The sequence below is a fragment of the Rattus rattus genome, chromosome 6 (assembly GCF_011064425.1).
Source record: "Rattus rattus isolate New Zealand chromosome 6, Rrattus_CSIRO_v1, whole genome shotgun sequence".
NCBI classification, from domain to species: domain Eukaryota; kingdom Metazoa; phylum Chordata; class Mammalia; order Rodentia; family Muridae; genus Rattus; species Rattus rattus.
In genome coordinates this window covers 105,577,639-105,598,876 of record NC_046159.1, presented here as the reverse complement: position 1 = coordinate 105,598,876, position 21,238 = coordinate 105,577,639, and the positions used below count along the sequence as shown (strand labels likewise).

At 47.3% G+C, this 21,238-nt stretch overlaps 1 protein-coding gene across 1 annotated transcript in view; it reads left to right on the top strand.

The window, feature by feature from the left end:
• Positions 1–21,238, top strand: part of Lrguk (leucine rich repeats and guanylate kinase domain containing) — a 106,682-nt gene that overhangs the window by 62,699 nt on the left and 22,745 nt on the right. The gene's annotated exons all lie outside the window — the stretch shown is intronic.

The window sequence follows — 21,238 nt, the reverse complement described above, 5'->3', positions numbered from 1 at the left end:
TACCCCAAGCCACTGAAAGGGAGCTCTTGAGGAAATAGACACCCAGTTCCATTTATATTAGCCCAATTGAAGCCACCATGGGGTCCAGTGGTAGATGGATGGATAAAAGAAGTGTCACAGACACTCTTTGATGTTACCTCACCTCAAGAAGGAAATCTTGGCACACAGTAGGACATGAACCTTGACGACAGTGTGGTGAGTAAAGCCAGCAGACTAGATCCTGTACAGTTGCATTTCTATGAGGCACTTAGAGCAGTCAAGTGAACAGACAGGAAACAGACGCTTGATGACAGACGCTAAGTGGGGAATGGAGCGTCACTGTTTAACGGGCAGAGTTTACGTCTTTCAGAATGAAATGAGTTCTGGAGACGGGCAGTGATGGTAATTACACAACCATGTCAGTGGACTTAATACATTGAATAGCAGTTCCCGTAACAGTGCTGAACATGGTAAATTTTATGTTTTACTTCTACAGTAAGAAACTTTCCCAAAGGTCCCTCAGTGTGGACTGAACTCCAGTCACATACTCGTATTTGCAAAATGTTAACCTAAGATGGTTGCCGCTTTGTAGAAGCCTTACAGCTCGGTGGTCCAAATAGGTTTCTGCTCGCCTGATGGCTGAGAAGGGAAGCCAGGTCACGACCTTGACAGAGTTCAAGCACTAAAGCGCACTGGGCCCTTTGCAATTTTGTACACATTTCCTAAGTCAAGTACTCCTTGTATTTTGGACTGAGGTCCGTTCAGTACCAGTAAACTCACAGATGCGAGCTGCTGTCCCTGCTACGTGCGTCTCATGTGTTAAAGGACCTGAGGACATGCCAACTAGAAGATACTTGACGAAACCTTGGTCTGTCAAGCGTCTTAGACAGCAGTGCAGGATAACTATTGAGGTTTGGACCTCCATGGAGCTTTCTCTTGGAAATATGGCTCCCCATGCTTTAATTCTTTGCTATCCAAGCAACCTGTGATCTTTAATTTGGTCCCCTGGGTAGACCTGGCCCCTGTGGAAGCCGTGTCTTACGTGAGAACACGTTGCCCCGCTCCCTGAACCTGCCCCATCTCCCATTGTAAATTAATAAGTTGGTGCGCTGGCTTTTACATCAGCCTCTTGTGGGTTTGGGTAAGCAGTGATTAGTCCTCTGGGTAACTGAGAATGTCTGTTTCTGTGTGGCGCTTCTGAACAGAGGGGCAGTGATCAAGACTTGGCACGACAGCCTGCTGGCTCCATCCCTGTGTCCTAGCTCCTCTTACCCCTGCAGTGATCTGGACGCTGACTGTAGTGTGCAGTGACTAACTGGCAGGTTAACAGGCAAGATTAATGTGTGCACAGGAAAGTAGACTGCCACTTTACAGTATGCAATAAAATCTTACTTATTTGCAATAATTAGGTTAGGCCTATCTGATTTGATGAAAGGGTATAAATTATAGAATTTATATAAAAAGATAATAACTTCTCAGAAACATTTACTAATCGAAACCGTGGCATCTTGTTATTGACTAATGAAATTCTAGCTTGAACGTAGACAGGATGGATTTCAATCAATCATCAGATCTATATCGTCAACAGAACCTTACTGTTCCAAAAGGTTTAATATTCTGAAAAAGACTGTTTTCTTAAGGCAAAACCTTATCTCATGTTTACAGTTAATTTGCAGAGGGAGTTATTTTTTTCGGTTGATAATTAAAGATAAACTTCCTCTTCAGTGGCAATGTAGAGATCAGACAACATTCAAGTGAGTGTATTTGAAATTCTAATGAATATAGTCCTTCTTAATAAGCTTTTTGGGCATCTCCAGTGGCCCCTGGAGTCAAGCCAGCGGCGTCTGTCTAATCCCAGGACTGTAAAATCCTTGCCAAGAGCGAGGGTCACCTGGTCATAGGGTCAGTGCAGGTGAATGGGACCTGTTGTGTTTCATTTCTGCTTCTGTAGTAAAATTCCCTGACAAAGAAGCAATTTGGGAAGTAGGCTTTCAGGTGACAGCTCATCACTGTGCAAAAGTCAAGTCACATCACATCCGCAGTCAAGAGCAGAGAGAAATGAGTGCATGCGTGCTCGCCTGCTCGCTAGTGCTAAGCTGATGTCTCTGTTCTCACGTAGCTCAGAACCCCCTGCCTGCGGGATGGGGCCACCCTCAGTGAGCTGAGTCTTCTCACATGATTAGCATACAGCCCTCCGGCAGGCACGCCTTCAGGTCAAGCCAATGTATAGTTTTTCACTGAGACTCTCTTCCCAGGAAAGTCTAGGTTTTGTGTCAAGTTGACAAAGTAAACACCACAGGGCACAGATAGAGTTGCCTTCCCCTGAAACTGTAGATTCCTGAGAAGGAGCCAGCCCCATGTAGGTGTGCCGTCCTGGGCCTAGCTGGGGCCTTGCCTCTTTCCCTCTGCTCAGAGCTGAGCTACTCTGTTCTTCATTGCTGTGATGTGTATCATTATCTATGTTCGATATGTGTATATCTATATTACATATAGATATGATATGCCATAGAATGTGATATATATCATAATGTGTATATATATACACGTATGTGTGTATGTATGTATGTATGCATATATATACCTGCTAGAGATTAAAAACATCTTAGTATTGGGTATTTTAAAAATAATTAAGATTTTTAAGGGAAAGAAAGTACAATAAGTAAGATTTTATGAGAGGTTAGGCTGAAGGATTAGATAACTGGATTGGTTACCTGAGGCCTCACTTTTCTGTCTTAAATTTAACTAGTAATCATTATTTTAAATAGAGAAAAATTTGGAAAATCATCTTTCTGGCACATTATTGAAGTCTGGCTTTTCACAGCTAGGTTAAGAATCTCCATGTGTTGAGCCTCAGTACAAACAAATCTTACGTTCAGTAGCATCATCTTTCCAAAAGAGATAATCCCATGTCAGTGCGGTCTAAAGACAGTCCTCAAATATTTGAAGTAATGATATACAGCTTCATCCCTAGAATCACAAGTTGCCCACTAGTCTCTGGGAATACAATGATAACGTCCACGTAACAGTGAGGCTGAGACAGAGTAAGAAAAGGAAGGCCAAGAGCTGAATCCTGAGGTCAGCATCCACCAACCCAGCCCTGGAAACCTCAGCCCTCGCCAGGATGGGCTAGTTGAACTATCACCAGATGCACACATCTCTGTACAGTGATGATTAGCTCCTTCGACTTTAGATGTGCTGTTAATTTTAAGTGCATACCAATTAAGTATGACATGGCCCTATTTTTCCCATAGTAATGTAGAAATATTTGTTTCTAAAGCAGGCAGTTAACAGTATAGTTTCTATGATACAAGAAGAAACTCACTGGAATAGCAACTCAGTGTGAGGGTATATTCACCCACCCCCGCCCCCGTCTCTACAGACCGGTGGTTCTCACTCTTCCTAGTGCTGTGACCTTCAATACAGATCCTCATGTTGTGGCGACCCCAACCATAGAATTATTTCCATTGTTTCTGTCTAACTGTAATTTTTTTTTTTTTTTTTAGCTGGGGACCGAACCCAGGGCCTTGTGCTTCCTAGGCAAGCGCTCTACCACTGAGCTAAATCCCCAACCCTAACTGTAATTTTGCTACTGTTACCGATTCATAAATATCTGTGCTTTCTGATGATCTTAAGCATCCCCTGCAGAAGGGTCATTTGACAGGGGTCGAGACCCACAGGTTGAGAACCAATGCTATAGCTCCTATATTCTGGGGAAGCGTTAAGGAAGTAGAACTAACGGGCAGCCATAAAGGTTATGAAATGAAATTATAATTTTCCTAATTCTGATTAATGATAAAGGGAAAATGAACCAATTTGCCAGCCCATAAAGTGGTGCTTTTATCTTCTAGTAAAGGGCATGGTATCATTTAGCCAAATTTCATGAATTGTTAAATCATCAAAGTAGATAAAGAAAACCCTGCATGTCAGACTGTAAGACTAAAAGGAGATCTCCTGGGGTTGGGGATTTAGCTCAATGGTAGAGCGCTTGCCTAGCAAGCGCAAGGCCCTGGGTTCGGTCCCCAGCTCCGAAAAAAAGAAAAAAAAGTTGCAGTGTTCTTATTTAAATAGTGTACATGTATCACATGCATCTTATATATAACTTGCCATTTTTTGTTTCTTAGAATATTTTATATTTATTTATATGCATGCACGTGTGTGCACTTGTGTGCATGTATGAGCATGTGTGAAGATCAGTCAACAACTTGTGGGAATTGATTGTCCCTTCCCCCCATGTGGGTTCCAGAGATTGGACTCGGGTCATCAATCTTGGCAGCAAGAGCTTTAACCACTGAGCAGTCTTGCCAACCCTCGTTTTCCATTTTAATCCCATTAGCTGTGAAATTTGGTGCCATTAGCTGTATCCTCAGTGTTGTGTAACCATCCCTACCACCTGTTTTCAAAGTTTTTCAGTATCTGAAACATAATCTCTATATTCATTAAGCAGTAATCCCCCTGCCCCTGGTAACCTTTGATCCACTTTCCGTTCTTTGCCAGTTAGCCTCCTGTAGTTAGCCTCACCTTGTAACTTAACCTTGTTTCTTGTCTAAAGTTGTGTTTTAGTTTATATCTGTGACAAACTCAGTGACAAAAATGATGAACCAAGGGTATCCTCAGGAATCCTACCAAGAGGAAGGCTTTTCACTCTGCCCACTTGTCCATTCCATTCTCAGGAGATTTGTAGCTTAACTGGGAACCAAGGAGGACCAGACTGGAAGGCTCATTATGAACCCGAAGTGGCACAGACCCATCCGTCCTCCATGGAGAAGGGACAGTGGTCAGGGATACATTTGCTGCTGGAGATGGACCAGCCTGGGGTCACCAAGGTCTCTCCAAATAGAACTCAGAAGATTCTTCAAGGTTATTCCAGGCTGCTTGTTAGCTCTGACCATGCACACTTCGGAGCATGCTGTCTGGGCTGGGTTAAGATGGTATTTAGGTCACTAGAACTACGTCAAGGCTTCTGTCATTTAGAAGCCAGTGCAGGATGAGGTGATTGTATCCAGGAGACCAGAGCTACTCTGAGAAGCTGGGATTGGAGGACCCAGTCCCTCTCTGCAGCATCAGCATTGCCAGGGCCTCAGGGAGCTGTTTCTGTAACCAGGGAAATCTGGGGGTGGGGGTGGGGTTGAGAACAGAGGCTTGGACTCTTCATCCTCAGGAGCAGACCCTGGTGTCTTAGCATGCCCTTGAACCCATGTCCTCAGGAGCAGACCCTGGTGCCTTAGCCCTTGAACCCATGTCTGTCTTCTTCCTTTCCTCACTCACTGCGTTCCCGCTGAACTCTGAGCCTCAAGGGTATTAGTAAACAGGAAAGGCTCCTTACAGCACTCAGATTAGGTCTCGACCATTAAACAGCAAAACCAATCTCATTCGTTTGGAAACTCTTTATCGGCCACAGATCCCAATGGTTTAGAGCAAATATCTGGATGTTTATTCATTTAATTTTTTATTGGTTTACAATTTGTTTATTTATTTACAACTCAAACATTATCCCCCTTCCCTGTTTCCCCTCCCCCTCCCCCTGCTTCTGTGAGGGTACTTCCCCCACCCACCTGCCCACTACTACCCCTGCACCCTAGCATTCCCTTGCACTGGGACATCAAACCTTCACAGGACCAAGGTCCTCCCTCCCATTGATGCCAAACAATGCCATCCTCTGCTACATATCCAGCTGGAGCCACGGGTCCCTCCATGTGTACTCTTTGGTTGGTGGTTTAGTGTCTGGGAGTTCTGAGGGGTCTGGTTGGTTGATATTGTTGTTCTTCCTATGGGGTTGCAAACCCCTTTAGCTCCTTCAGTCCTTCCCCTAACTCCTCCACTGGGGTCCTTCCCCTAACTCCTCCACTGGGGTCCCCGTGCTCAGTCCAATAGTTGGCTGCCAGCATCTGCATCTGTATTGGTCAGGCTCCTGCAGAGCCTCTCAGGAGACAGCTATACCTGGCTCCTGTCAGTAAGCACTTGGCATCAGCAACAGTGTCTGGGTTTGGTGTCAGCAGATGCGATGGATCCCTACGTGGGGCAGTCTCTGGGTGGCCTTTCCTATTGTCCTAACTTCTATCGATCTAGAAAATCGTAGAAGGGGAATGTCTAAGTGTAGTTTTCTTGTTTTAGAGGTCCCTGTGTATCACCACAGGGAAACGTTAGTTTTTGTTGTTAATTTCTAGCAAGAAAGAGCCTTTGTAGCTAACTTCTCTTTATATTAAAGCAGGAGCTTCCTCTAGCAAGAAGACCGTCTCTGGGGTCCCTGCACACCTGGTCCCCTCCCCCAGGCGCTTGGCAAGACTACAAGCAGATGGGCAGAAAACAGAGGCTTTCCTGGAAGTTCAGCCTCGTGCAATGGTCCCTGAAAATCAGAACCCCACTCTCCCACAGAGCCAAGACTTAACTGAGGAGGGAGAAGCCCCTAAGAAGGAGGCTAGTCCCAGCCACCTGGATCTACCTCAGCAGGCCCAAGACATATCACCAAAGGTGAAGGAAGAGGACGGTCAGCCAGCCAACCTTCCTCCAAAAATAACCACTGAGACGGAGGGCCCTGAGGATGAGCCTGGGCCACCTGTGCTAGAAGCAGGACAGTCTTCCACAATGGCGTCTCAAGAGCCACCTCAGCATCCTGCTCCGGCTCCCCCACTCAGCCCTCAGCTAGATCAGGATAAGGAATCTGGAGAGACCAAAGTAACCCCTAGCAACCCAGCCCTGTCGGAACCTGCACAGGGACCTGACCCAGCTTCTGTCAGTCCTCAGAGAGTCCAGGATGAGGGGGCAAAGTCAGCCAATCTTGCATCCAGTAGCTCCACGCACAATCTTCCAGAAGATCCTTCCCATGCTGAGATAGAGAAGCCTCTGAAGGAGGAAACTCCCAAAGCAGAAGTCATGCGGGCCAGTACTCCTTACCCTGAAATTCCACCTCCCCAAGACTCATCCACAAAGGTCAGGGAACAGCCAGTAGCCTTGCTTCCTAGGAGCCGGCTGGCTCCTACCAGATTGCCACAGCCCCAGACCCTGGCTCCTCTCCAGAGCAGGAGACCCACCCCCAAGCTTCTCTCTCCCAGCAGGGAAGAGGCTTTGGGGACAAGCTCAGAACAGACCCCGAATCCCTCTCCCAGGTCTCTTCCAACTCAGGATGGAGACCCCAGTAAGCTTCCTCCTATCAGCCCTCCCCAATCCAAACCACCCCAAAACCCGAGCCCCCATGCAGTCCACAGTCCACAGCAAGCCCAGGTTGAAAAAGGCAGTGAGGTGAAGCTCCCACTTATTAGCCCCCCAGTCCAGGAACAAGCCCTGCAACACAGCCCCAAACCACCCCAGGAAGAGGAGGCACCTACAATCCGGCTCCCAAATATTCCTGCTCCCTCCACAGAACCCCAGCTTCCTCAGAACACGGAGCCAAGGCCTGCTTCAAAGCCTGCAAGGGAAAGGAAAACTCCGAAAGTAGGCCGTGCCTCCAGTAAGAAAGTTCTGGATCTGCAGGCCACACCTCACAGCCAGGAGCTCACCAAGCAGAAGGGAGCTAGGAAGAAAACCCTCGTGCAGAGAGAGACAGCTAAAGAGTCGCCACACCCGAAAAAGATGCCAATCGGGAACTCTCAGACAGCCCAGCAGCCAGAATCCCACAGCAGGCCCTCTCCGAGGAATGAGTCTGACCCACATGACTCCAGGTCTTCTCCAGGCCACACTGAACCAGTGTCAGCAGACCCCCAGAACCGGGAGAAAAACCGCAAAGCCCACAATTCCAGAAAGAAGGCACAGACCAATCCCACCCCAAAGGACGCGTCTCAGTCCATGCGTACATCCCCAAACGGAGAAATGTCTGAAGGATTAACTCAAGAAAATGAAACCGCCCTCAGCGAGGATCAGCCAACCAGAGAGGGTCAGCCCCCACAGGCCACTGACCAGTCAGCACAGGACATTGCAGCCCCTAGCCAGCTGCGGGCCAAGGAGTCGCAAGCCCAGAAGAACACCAGGGAGACCAGACAGAGCTATGCCCAGAGGCACAGCATTCTTGTATCTAAGCAGCAATCCAAAGAAAAACGAACCCGAAAAAATGGAGGTGTACCTCAGGACAGAAGTCCTGCTGCTCCCCAGAATGAGGTATCACAGGAGGATCCGGGTAGCCGGACAGGAAGACTTCGAGCCAGGGGCAGCCAGAGTATCAAAGTGTAAGCCCGGGCTCCTGCGAAGCCGTGCTCCTCGGAAGCTGTGCTGTCACTGGATGGAAAAGCAATGGCTTCCTTCTGCAGCCACTGGTCAGCACCTTGCTTTGGGGGTCTCAGAAGTCATTGTAACTCTGCTTCCCATGTGACAGCATTGGTGGAAGACCCTGCCAACAGCTCAGTCAGTCCAGAACACTCGATGACTGGTGTCAAGAAGTCCTCGTGCTCAACTCTGAACTTCCGTGGGATTTCATGACTGAACCTGGGCAGACTGCTGTCTTCCTTAGGAAAATTCGCTTCTAGATTAGAAATCTTCCTCATGCTTTTTGCATCATTGGAGAGGGCTGCAGCAAAAGGAACTCTGCAAAAAGAAACCTTGCAGTTTTTAAGGATTCCCAGCCTGCAGTTAACTTGTGAGGGTGCATCTCTCCAAGGCAGACACTGGCCGAGCCAAGCATTTGAGGTCCACATTGGTATGTTATGAAACCTCCTTCTGTATTTCCAAATGAATACCTTTCTTCTGTCCTCGAATAAGAATCTCGTGGTCCATACCTTCATCATGCCAAAGCATCTGGATGAGTCATTTAAGAGAAATTTGTGGGAAGAAAATTCAGGGGAATCAGTTTTCATCTGTCTCTCCATATTTTTCTGTTATATTCCTATCAATGAGTAAGGTATAGCCATGGCCAGCCTGTGGAAAACTATTAGCAGAAAGTACACGTGTGTCTCACACAACCAACCTACGGGAAGGGCAAAGGTGGGGTGGGCTCTCAGAGAGACAAGGGGTCAGCTATTGAACATCACCAGGGTTCTCGTTGTCTCCTGGACTAAGCAAGAGCCTGGGGGCCCCATCAGTTCTCACTTCTGTTGTTCTCCATGCTGGCTCCATTCTTTGAACCACAAATGGTTATAAGCCATCTTCTCTACATAGCAGGGATGTGAACACGAACAACTCTCAAGTTACATCCAGTGGCGTCTCTTACCTCTGTTATAAAGACATTCATCTAAACCATCCCTAATCCTGAGATTTAAAAGAAAATCCAAGGAAAGACCGACTGCCCCTTTGACCAAACATTCATCTGGAACAAACAAATGGGCCTGGCCACCGCCAACCATCGCCCACCGGGTCCACTGCTCTAGATGGAGACTGTGTTTCCAGAAAGAAAGATAGCTGCAGTCAAGACAATCAGCCCACAATTCCATTCTTTAAAAAAAAAACTGTCAGAAGATAATTATTGAAAGATAACCGAACACAAAGATGACATCCGTATTTCATCATGTAACGAATGACTAGAGCCTGTGTCTTGTCATATTCAAAAGCTATGTGCTCACAAACCTGCACGACCAGCAAATGTTATTTCAAGTGCAATAGAGGACATGGATATTTTTTAAGTCAGGGTTGTAAGGGAGCCTCTCAGTAGACAAGACAGTTCTCATAACTGTAGTATTAGTAGTTATCTTTTGATTTATCTGCCTTCTCCAAGATCAAAAGCTATAGGATGGTTTTTTTAAGTAGCTTATGTTTATTAAGTGAAGTCATTACAAAGTAAGCCTTTATTGAGCATTTTCTCTGAACCAGACATAGTAATGGTGGCTAGGTATGTAGTAAGATGATGCTGACATGTCTGACCAAGATCTATTCCTACACTGTGTAAACAAGGCGCCTGGAACTCCCAACGCATGCTCAGATGCATTTGTCCCCCCACAGATAAGAAAACTCACTGGTTTGCTTTTTTATACTGTAGTAAGGCTTCTCTCTGAATTCAGCCTGCTAGAGCTGTCCCAGGAAAGACTTCAGTGAAAAGTTCATCCCTCGGCTGAGTCTTCAGGGCTGCAGAATTGGTCAGTGGGTGGATGGGGTAAGGGATCCAGTTGCCTAAACACACGGCAGGAGCAGCTAGTGTCTCCTTAGGACCCAGATGCCATGAGAAGGAACTTGAGAAGCCACATCTTATAGCAGCAGAGGGTGGACTGGGTGCTTCAGTGTGTGCTTCAGAGATAAAGTTAAGAAAGACAATACAGAATGACTGGCACATCATGGTGGGAGTCAGGACAGGGCCAGGTAAGGGCCTGAAAGATGGCACTGGTGTCGGGGAAGGTCAAATCCAGTTGGTATTTAGCTTAGCTGTGGAGAGGTGAGTTATGAAAGACAACAAGCAAAGAATTGACTGCCTTTCTCCTTTCTTTCTTTCTGTCTGTCTTCCTTCCTTCCTCCCTTCCTTCCTCTCTCTCTCTCTCTCTCTCTCTCTCTCTCTCTCTCTCTCTCTCTCTCTCTCTCTCTTTTTTTGAGAGGGTGTCACTCTGTAGCCTTTGCTGGACTGGAGCTTGCTATATAGACCGGGTTGACTTTGAACTCAGAGATCCACCCATGTCTGCCTCCTGAGTGCTGGGATTAAAGGTTCACCACTCACTTTCTGTATTCGGCATTTGGGGTGCTGTAGTGAACCCGGTTAACAGGCTTCGGGATCATGTTGGGTGTCCAGCTCTTTGGCTGTTGTTTGGAGGTCCTTGGTGCACCCTTTTCCTTATCGTTCCAGTGGGGCACACTAAGCCAGTGTCTCTCTGCTGTGAGGAGTCTCTGGGCCTGGGAACTCATAATAAGAGAGGGTTTTTTTCCTTTGTGCTTCTTTTGTTTCTGTGGTTTGAAGTTGTATGCCTCAGACTTACTGCTGTTGGACACTTTGAAAGGAGTAGGAAAGACTGAGAGGATTTTGCTGCTAGTATTGATTACCTTGCTACAAGGAAAAAATAATTTTCAATGCAGAGTATAAATATTTAAAATGGTCATTTTCCCATCTACACCAACAGGCAAAGTTCACATCGCCTCCACCTGGGTTTGTTGCAAAGTGATCTTTAGAGAGAAAAAGAAAAGCCAGATTGGCTTTAAAAGTCACTGTACTCCTAATACCTGCTTCTTAGGGAAGTCTGGCATTTAGTGTTCAAACGCTGAGGGCATTCCCACCAGGTGTATCTTCACATGTGAAGAGCTGAGCCCCCAGAAGACAGAGAAGGCACAATTACAAGTCACAAAAGAGGAAGTAAGAAAATCTCCAATAAGTACGTCAGAAACAGTTTATCCTCACTTTTAAGTTCAAACAGAACAGACTTCTTTTGATAGCAAGCTGGGACATATAAAACAGGTTAAGATCTATTCAGGTGAGGAAGATAATGGGCATATTTTCCTAAAGAACAGTTTTCTACCCTCTGTCGAAGAGTTACAGTTTACACTTTAATCTGATCATGTAGATCCAAGTTACCACGAAGAAGTGTGCATGGGACTGTTCGTATCAAGTTTTATAGTGAAGGTGAGAAATACTTGATGTAAAGGGATATTTGAAATGCACTTACAACATAGCCATCTGCTAGAGACATCCGCCTTCTGTTGCCCTTGTAATCATGTAGAATATTTATTTGAAAGATGGTGTTCTTTACATATGAGGGAGAAAGGGTTAAGAAGGTACAATCAACTTGGCTCTTATGTTAGCTCCAGAGTGCTAAGTTGTGACAATTTTTTCTCTCATTTATGCTTTTGGTATTCTCTAAATTTTCTGCCATGTCTATTTAGTCTTTTCAACTTGACATAATAAGGGACTTTCTAGAGTCCAAGGTGACCTGCGGAAAAACAGAATGGCTTCCTCCAGGCATCAGATGTATTGCCTTAGAAAAAGAGCTTCTCAATGTTGGGTGACTTTATGGAATGGATGGGAGCTAAGGTTTTCTTTATGACCTATGATCCACGTACAACAACTGGTCTACTTGGTTATGAAGAATCCAGCCGCCCTTTCATTACATAGCATGCTTTTGTGGTAGGAAATGGAATGTTCTTAGTATTCATTAGCTCCCTGGCCCAAAAAATATTTTTTGAGGGAGCTTCATAGATAGAAGTATATATTTCACAGTACCACGATCCAGTAAACACAACTATATAAAGGTAATAAAATATTCTAAGACATCCTTCATAGGCGACGGACTCGTATTTTCCATGGTGCTGAGTTTAAATTTCCTAAATGCAGTAGGTTGTGGCCTACTAAATCAATTTTACATCGTAGTTTGCAATCTACAGTTTGAAAGGCTGTGCACTGAACCTCAACTTTGTACAGTTCCTAGGGCCTGCTTGCCAGGGTCTCCTGCTTTCTCTGTCTGCCTTCAGGTTGGCTGGATGGCCTAGCCTCACCTCATACCGAGTTCTTCTCTGGGAGCAGGAGCTGGCGTACTGGCAGTTACACCCTTTGTTATTATTGGCCTCAGCCTGAATATATCCAAGCTTCCTGTACATAGCTATATGCTCTTATACAAAGCCTACAAAACATTTGTTATCAATGGGGATGCTACCATTGAATAGTCAACTCCCACGCCCTAACTCCATGACAACGCTATAAACAACACTGTCACAATAAAGGAGCCTCCAAATCCCACTTCAGGTCTGAGTGTTGATTCTGTATCTAGCACAGTACATCTATAAATGAATTTACCTGCGTGGTAGGATTTGAAATGATGGTTTTGTGTTGACTAGGCATCCAGAGAAGAGAGCAAATGCCTGCCCCTCTTTCTTTGTGTTGATAGGTAGGTGGATGGTAATGTTAGCAGTGTAGACCGCTAATCTTCAGGCCAACTGTAGGATATCCATCATGAGCATCAAAATGATGTTAATGATTATAACCTTAGAAACTCGATTACAAACAACACGGAAAGTCAAAAAACAATCCCTGGAAACTTGAGACACACTACAATCTAGTCAGGAGGAAGTGAGTGAATGAGCGAGTGTGTGAGGAGTGAGGAGTAAGTGAGGAATGAGTGAGTGAAGAGTGAGTGAGGAGTGAGTGAGGAGTGAGTGAGGAGTGAGTGAGTGAGTGAGTGAGTGAGTGAGTGAGTGAGTGAGGAGTGAGTGAGTTAGTGAGTGAGGAGTGAGTGGAGTGAGTGAGGAGCAAGTGAGTGAGGTGAGGGGTGAGGGAGGAGGTGGAGGAGGAGGGGGGGTGAGGGAGGTGAGGGCAAGTGAGGGGAGGAGGTGGAGGTGGGGAGGAGTGGAGGAGGAGGGAGGGGAGGTGGTGAGGGGGGTGAGGAGGGAGTGGGGAGGAGGGGGGGGGGTGAGGGGTGGGGGGGGAGTGAAGAGTGAGTGAGGGGTGAGTGAGGAGTGAGTGAGTGAGTGAGGAGTGAGTGAGTGAGGGGTGAGTGAGTGAGTGAAGAGTGAGTGTACTGAAAGAACAATGTCTGCCGCATGGTTTGTACCAAGATGAGAGTTTGTTAGCACTAACACATAAACAGCAAAAGAATATTACATTTGATCATGAATTAGAACAGGACAGTGTATCCTATTTAATCTAAGTCGAGTGTTTGTTAAATGAAACCATCTTCTCAGTAAATCCTTTTATGAGTTCAGCCTTGTCTAAATTAAGGAGCTTAGGGAACATTAGAATGATACTAAAATCATTATGCTCCGGTGTGATATTCCTAAGATGGGGGCTTCTTCAGTGGGCGTTCACAGGCAGCCTGCCACTGCAGAAGATAAGGAGGGGCATCACACCGGATTCAGCAGGGAATCTCCCTGTGGCATACACACCAAACGCTTAGGATAACAGCTGGCATGTAGCACACACTCAATAAATGCTCTCTGTTCTTTTTATTGTTATCTCGTTGTTGATAGAGATAGAATATATTTTACTTCATAGAGAGCAAATGCTGTCACATTGCCATTATGTGTCTGGGTAATAACTTTGGTTTTTTCTTTGTGGTGGCTTTTACCCCTGGATCTACCAGCCCTCAGTTTCCAAGAACAAAGCCAAACATCCCAGTGGAGAAAGGCAGGAAAACTTCTGTTGGGGAAAGCAACCAATTAAAACAGTACCTAAGAGAAAGTTGTTCCCAAGGCTGAGTTGGGCCAGGGGCAGCAGTGTGAACCCGGGTCCCAGCGGCTCAAGAGGAAAGAGGGTCCCTTAAGTCAAGGGAGGTTAGCAGCAAGGGACTCCCTTTCAGAGGTGGACGTGTGGGGCATCAGAAATATTTATTCAGATATATTGGTCAAAGGAGAGGAAACTTTAGGGCTGTGCCAAAGCTCCCTGTAGGTTTCTGTCCCCTCCTGCCTGTCACTGCCAGCTCCTCCTGTCAGTCTCCAATCTCCCATGTACTGCAGATCGTACAAACCAAGCTTCTACCCCTGACTGTTGCACACCCACCCCCGAATGTTTTATTTCTTCAAAGCATCAACTAACAACTTTGTGCTAAACTTTCTCATTTTGTAAAACGTTCTGTCATTACCATACATTTTAATTGGAACATTCTGGATTTCGGTGTCTGAATGCTGGCTTGCTGGTGCTCTGTTGAAGACATTACAAAACGCAAAGTCTGGAAGAAAGAAAAGGTTTTGAACTTCATTTTCTCTGTGTATGAATATATTTTCTCACGCGTCCTTTTTCCTGGTGTGGAATCTGTTTCTGTTTAAGTAGCTAGCGAAGAATAGAGCACCTCACTGTTGGAATAGTTTAGCAAATGTATTCATTTTGCCATTGAAACATGAACATTATTACTCTATCTTCTTAGATTTATGGGATCGCTTGCTACGTAGTGTCTGTTTTGCTATGGAAAATTATCATGGGTATTATATGAAATGATTTTTCTACTTCCTATTATTCCTTTCTTACTACACAAACAGACACGATGTTTTTGAGATGCAATTCTGCCTTGGAAAAATAGCTTCTTTTGGTACCTTCAGTTTTGTGAAAATACTCCCTAATGAACCCAATGTTTTTCATTTCCCACCACAAATTGTGTTACCGTCCTATTAGAAATAAATATTTTACATGCTGTAGCACATTACTGTGCTTAAATTCGTCCTTGAGTCATTCTTGTGGTTGGATATTTCATGATGTATACTTTATATGCATATTTCTTGTAAAAGGTTGTGGGAATTTACTTGTGTATGTGTACTAATCATGGCAGGGATAAATTACTCCTAGTTAAAATAAAACTGCATGTTTTTAGAGCCTTCTTTCATGGGAGGAAAAAAAATGAATACTTTTGAAGTCATCGGGTACTGAGAATTTTTTTTTTCCCTGAAAACTGGAGCCTATTTCCCAAGTCCTCCATTTCCAGAGACTGTTTCTTCAAAGAGAAAAGAACTAGTTGAAACGCAATTCCTTTTCAAACTCTTATTTAAGTATTCACAGAGTTTCCTTTTGAAAACTGATGAGCCCCGTGTGTTTGGCGAGTGGCCACATGGATATGCTACCCAAGTCATCTGACGGCCAGAGAAATACTGGCTAATAAAACGCAGCTTCCACCGTTCCTGTTATTCACGGCCTGGCTGCCACATGGCGATTTAATTAGTCCTTACTGACCTGGATGACGGCCTGTGCTACCATCCTCAACATAGACGATTAGCTCCTTCCCTGGGTGTGAACGATCCTATGTAGCCTGTATGGTACAATGTTAAGCATGCACGTGCATGATTTGTTCCTAGTTATTATGTCTCTACTGTATGTGATGATTAGATTGGATTCTGTGCTTTTCCTTCCTTTAAGACGCATTGTCCAAATAGTATTTAAATCATTTGACTTCAAAGGAATGCGTCTGAGTACAAGGTGTAAGTCACTGAAGGTAATTTGGAACCGCATTCCAGTTATTTCCATATCCTTCTGCATTCTCCAGCATTGGTAATGAGACTATCCGTAAAGCAACTTTAAAATCCACCATGCTTCATTAAACTCATTTACGCCTCACTGTAGGCATTTAAATAAATTTAACTGGCCTATATAGATGAAGGGCTTGTGTCTTTTGTGGGCTATAAAGTAGTTTACATGCATTTTAAGCGTTGCCTCGAGGAGCACCTAAATTTAGATACTTCGACTTAAAATGACACTCAGAAAGTTGAGGCAGTGCACTGCAACATGGGTAATTCTCTCGGTTTTTAACTGAGAAGGGAGATCTTTTGTCTTCTGATGTATTAAGAAAATATATTTCAAGTGATATGAAACTCTTTATTACAGGAGTTTAAGTCACTAAGATTGTGGCATTGTAATGTAGCTTAAGTGATACAAACACACCATCTGTGCCTCAGATGTTGTGTTGCTGGCTAGTGAGACATTAGACGGTTAGGATGACAGCCACACTGCAGTGTCAGATTGAGCGTGGCTGTGTTATACCACGGTGAGGAAAAGGAGCCCACAGGAAAGCCACTTTTTTAAACTAGCTTATATATAATATGATTTCATAAGAAAGACCCAGCTGATAGGAAATCATGAGTGCACACATGTGTGTGACATATGATTCTCTCTGTGGCAGTTATCACAGTGAAATTGGTCTTCGGTGTTATTTTTATTTCCTTTTTGTCCATTAGGCCATGAATCCATATGGCATGGGCTCCCGTAGCTCAGGCTCCTTTCCATTAGTCCTCACGGAGTGCCTCTGCGTGGCTCAGGCTGATGCTTTGGCTGAACCCAGGCGCCCTTCTCTCTGGCTTCCTCTTTCTTCTGATCTTTCTCCTTCATCCACTTCAGGAAGCCGACTCTTGGCTCTTCGAGGGCTTGCCGTGCTCAGTCCGCACATTGGTCCTCTTGGCCAGAATCTTGCCCTTAATTTGCTTGTTTACAATGATGGCCACAGCATCCTGGGTGACACTGCAGACTCTTCCAGTTTTGCCATGGTAACACTTATGGGGCCTTCCTTTCTGAACAGTGCCCATTACTTTGATGTCTACAACATCACCCTTGTTGTAGATTCACATGTATGCGGCCAAAGGAACACCTCCATGTTTCCTAAAAGGCCTAGAGAACATGTACCGAGTGCCTCTCCTCCTTTCCCTTTGTGTTCATCATTTTTATTAATTCTTTGAAAATCTCACACTGTACTTAGATCACGTTCACCCTCCTCCCAATTCCACACGCTCTTCCACACCCACCCAGCTCTTGTGTCCTGGTTAGTTTTTAAACACGTGAATTTCTATTTGTGCTACCTGTATACTCTTGGGCATGTAGCCATCTGCTAGTCAACCAACGGGGAGCACACCGTAAAATAAAACAAAGGTCCCCACCCCCAGCATCTACCCACTGCAACAGCTCCTCGGCCTGGGGGTGGGACTTCATGGCCATCTCCAGTTCTTCCTGGATTTCTTGAGGTCTGCACTGTCACAGATCTGTGAGTTCATATGTGCAACTGCCCTCTTGTGTCTGGAAAACACTGTTCTTGTTTTAGTCATCCACTGCCCCTGTCTCCTACAGTCTGTCCACTGCCCCCTTCCACAATGGTCCCCGAGCCTTGGAGAGAGTGAGTGTGACATAGAAGTCCTATTGAGGACAAAGGATGCCACGGTCTCTTATTCCCTGCATCTTGACTGTTGGTGGGTCTCTGTGATAATCACCATCTACAGTAGAAAAGACGCTTCTCTGCTGAGATCTGATTCAGCTTACTGCTCTGTCTACTTAGTGGAGTAGTAGGTCCTGCCCTGACCTGCGATCTGTCTAGCCACAGGTCCTGATAACAGCACCAAGCATACGTTCCTTCTTAAGGAGCAGGCCTTAAATCCAGCCAGAAAGTGGTTGGTTACTCACATGATACTTGTGCCATCATTGTATCAGGGGGCATCTCTTGCCAGACCATTCATTATCGTAGCCCTCAGGGTTCACAGCTGGATAAGAATGGTGATTATGTGTCTCCTTTGGTGGTATGCATAGTACGTTCCAACACTATGACAACTAGCCAGTAGCAATGAAGCTTCTAGGTTAGCACCAGCTCAATTTCTCCATGTTCTATGTGGTGGTTAGCAATAGGATCTTACTGCTAAGTTGTAGAACAGCCTGTAAGGTTTGGTGGCCTAGGGGACTCTACTGGTAACAACTCTGGAAGAGGTAACCCATTCCTGGCACTGGGTAGTCAACAAATGAAAAGATAATGAAAATATGGAGCAGTTACTTAAATTTCATTCAGCTTGGCTAGAATCATCTGGTCTTTCCATAATGTTCCAATCCAGAGGACAAGTGTTTTAAGAAAGAAAGAAATGGGCTGGAGAGATGGCTCAGTGGTTGAGAGCACTGACTGCTCTTCCAGAGGTTCTAAGTTCAATCCCATGATGGCTCACAACCATCTGTAATGGGGTCTGATGACCTCTTCTGGTGTGTCTGAATACAGTGACAGTGTACACATATACATTAAATAAATCATAAAATCAAACAAACAAGCTAGCCTATCTCCTCCATTATCCATCTTTTTTAGCTACAGTGAATTTTAGAAGGAGAGTGATTCTGGGAAGAGTGGGGGGGGGTTGTGTGTGTGTGTGTGTGTGTGTGTGTGGAGTGTGTGTGTGTGTGTGTGTGTGTGGTGTGGTGTGTGTGTGTGTGTGTGAGTGTGTGTGTGTGTGTGAATGTGTGTGTGTGTGTGTGTGTGTGTGTGTGTGTGTGTGTGTGTGTGTGTGTGTGGGGTGTGGAGGTGGGGTGTGTGGTGTGTATGTGTGGAGGTGTGTGTGTGTGAATGTGTGGGTGTGTGTGTGTGAATGTGTGTGTGTGAGAGAATGTGTGTGTGTGTGGTGTGTGTGTGTGTGTGTGTGTGTGTATACACCTAAGTACAGAAGCCAGAGTTGATTGGTACCCAGGGATCCTCCTGCCTGTGTACCCACACACCCAGCATTGGGGTAACAGACATGTGGCAGACACTAAGCCATCTCTCCAACCTTAGTGCTGAATTCTGGTTGTTTTTAACTTGAAATTTTTTTTTTCATAAGATATAGTCTGATTATGGTTTCCTCTTCCAGATCCTCCCCACCTCCCCACCCATGCAAAATCCCAAATCTGTACCCTTTCCTTGTTTCTTCCTCTCTCTTCCTTCCTTCCTTCCTCCTCCCTCCTCTCCCTCCCTCCTCCCTCCCTCCCTCCTCCTCCCTCCTCCTCCCTCCTCCCCTCCCTCCTCCCTCCTCCTCCCTCCCTCCCCCTCCCCTCTCCCTCCCTCCCTCCCTCCCTCCTTCCCTCCCTCCCTCCCCCCCTCCTCCCCCTCCCTCCCTCCCTCCCTCCCTCCCTCCCCCCCTCTCCCTCTCTCTCTCTCTCCCTCCCTCCCTCCCTCCCTCCTTCCCTCTCTCCCTCTCTCTCTGTCTCCCTCTCTCTCTCTCTCTCCTCTCCCTCCCCCCCCCTCTCTCCCTCTCCCTCCCTCCCTCCATCTCTCTCTCTCCCTCCCTCCCTCCCTCCCTCCCTCTCTCCCTCCCTCTCTCTCTCTCTCTCTCTCCCCCCCTCTCCCTCTCTTGTTTTTCCTCCCCCCCCCCCCATCTCTCGCCTCCCTCTCCCTCTCTCCCTCTCTCCCCCTCTCCCTCTCTCGCCCTCTCCCTTCCTCCCTTCTCCCCTCCCGCCTCCCCCTCCGCCTCTCCCTCTCCCCCCCTCCCTCTCTTTCCCCCTTTCTCCCTCTCTCCCTCTCCCTCCCTCCCCCTCCCTCCCCCCCCCCCCCCCTCCTTCTCTTCCTCCCCTCCCTCCCCCCCCTCCTCCCCTCCCTCCTCCCCTCCCTCCTCTGCCCCCTCCCCCCCCCCCTCCTCCTCCCTCCTCTCCCTCCTCCTTTCCTTCCTCCTCTCCCTCCTCTCCCTCCTCCTCTCCCTCCCTCCTCTCCCTCCTCTCCCTCCCCTCCCTCCCTCCTTCCAGCTCCTCCTCCCTTCCTCCTCCTTCCTCCTCCCCCCCCTCTCCCTCCCCTCCCTCCCTCCCTCCCCTCCCCTCCCCCCCCCCCCTCCCTCCCCCCCCCCCCCCCCCCCCCCCCCCCCCCCCCCCTCCCCTCTCCTCTCGCTCTCCCAACATTCAGCCCTCTCTCCCTCTCCCTCCCTCTCCCCTCCCCCTCCCTCCCTCCCTCTCTCTCTGTCTCTGTCTCCCTCCCTCCCCCTCCCTCCCCCCCTTCTCCCTCCCTCCCCCTCCCCCCCTTCTCCCTCCCTCCCCTTCCTCCCCTCCCCCCTCCCTCCCCCCATCCCCCTCCCCCCCCTCCTCCCCCCCCCCCCCCCCCCCCCTTCCCTCCTCCCTCCCTCCCCCCCCCTCCCTCTCCCTCCCTCCCCTCCCTCCCTCCCCCTCCCTCCCTCCCCTCCCTCCCTCCCTCCCTCCCCTCCCCTCCCCTCCTCTCCCCTCCTCCTCCCTCCCTCCCCTCCCTCCCCTCCCTCCCTCCCTCCCCCTCCCTCCCCTCCCCTCCCTCCCCTCCCCTCCCCTCCCTCCCTCCCCTCTCCCCTCCCTCCCTCTCTCCCTCCTCCCTCTCCCTCCCCTCCCTCCCCTCCCTCCCTCCCCCTCCCTCCCTCTCTCTCTCTCTCTCCCCCCCCTCCCTCCCTCCCTCTCTCCCTCTCTTTCCCTCCCTTTCTCCTGCCCTTCCTCCCCTCCCTCCCTCTCCTCTCTCCCTCCCTCCCTCCCTCCCCTCCCTCCTCTCTCCCTCCTCCCTCCTCCCCTCCCCCTCCTCCCTCCCCTCCCCTCCCTCCCTCTCTCCTCCCTCCCTCCCTCTCTCCCTCCTCCCCCTCTCCCTCCCCCCCCTCTCCCTCCTCCTCCTCTCTCTCTCTCTCTCTCTCTCTCTCTCTCTCTCTCTCTCTCCCTCCCTCCCTCCCTCCTTCCCTCCTTCCCTCCCTTCTTCCTTCCTTCTTTTCTTTCTTCTTTTTCTTCTCTTATTAGAAAACAAATGGGTACCTAACAATAATAAAAATAAAATGAGATAAAATAAAAACAAACAAATCAGAACAAAACAAAACAGAATAAATTCCAAGAGAAACACAAGAAACATGCAGCCGCAGAGATAACACACTTCCACACATAGAAATCCCGTAAAAACACAAAACTGGAAACCATTTTATACAACATAAAATGTTTTGCTTTTGTATAAGGTAAAACAAACAACAACCAACACAAAAACAAACAATAAAAAAACCCACTGAGTTTATTTGTGTTGGCCACCTATGCTGGATATAGAGCTTGCCCTTAGTATGATGAATACACTCAGTGAGACTCCATCGGAGAAAACTAACTTTTCCTTTGCAACTAGGTATCAATTGAAGGCAGCTTCGGGATTAGGCGTGGGGCTTGTGTCCCCTCCCCTCTCAGCACTAGGCCCTCATCAGGCCCAGACCTGAGCAGGCCCATGTGCATGCTGCCAGTCTCTGCCCATACTTGTGTCAGCCCTGTTGTATC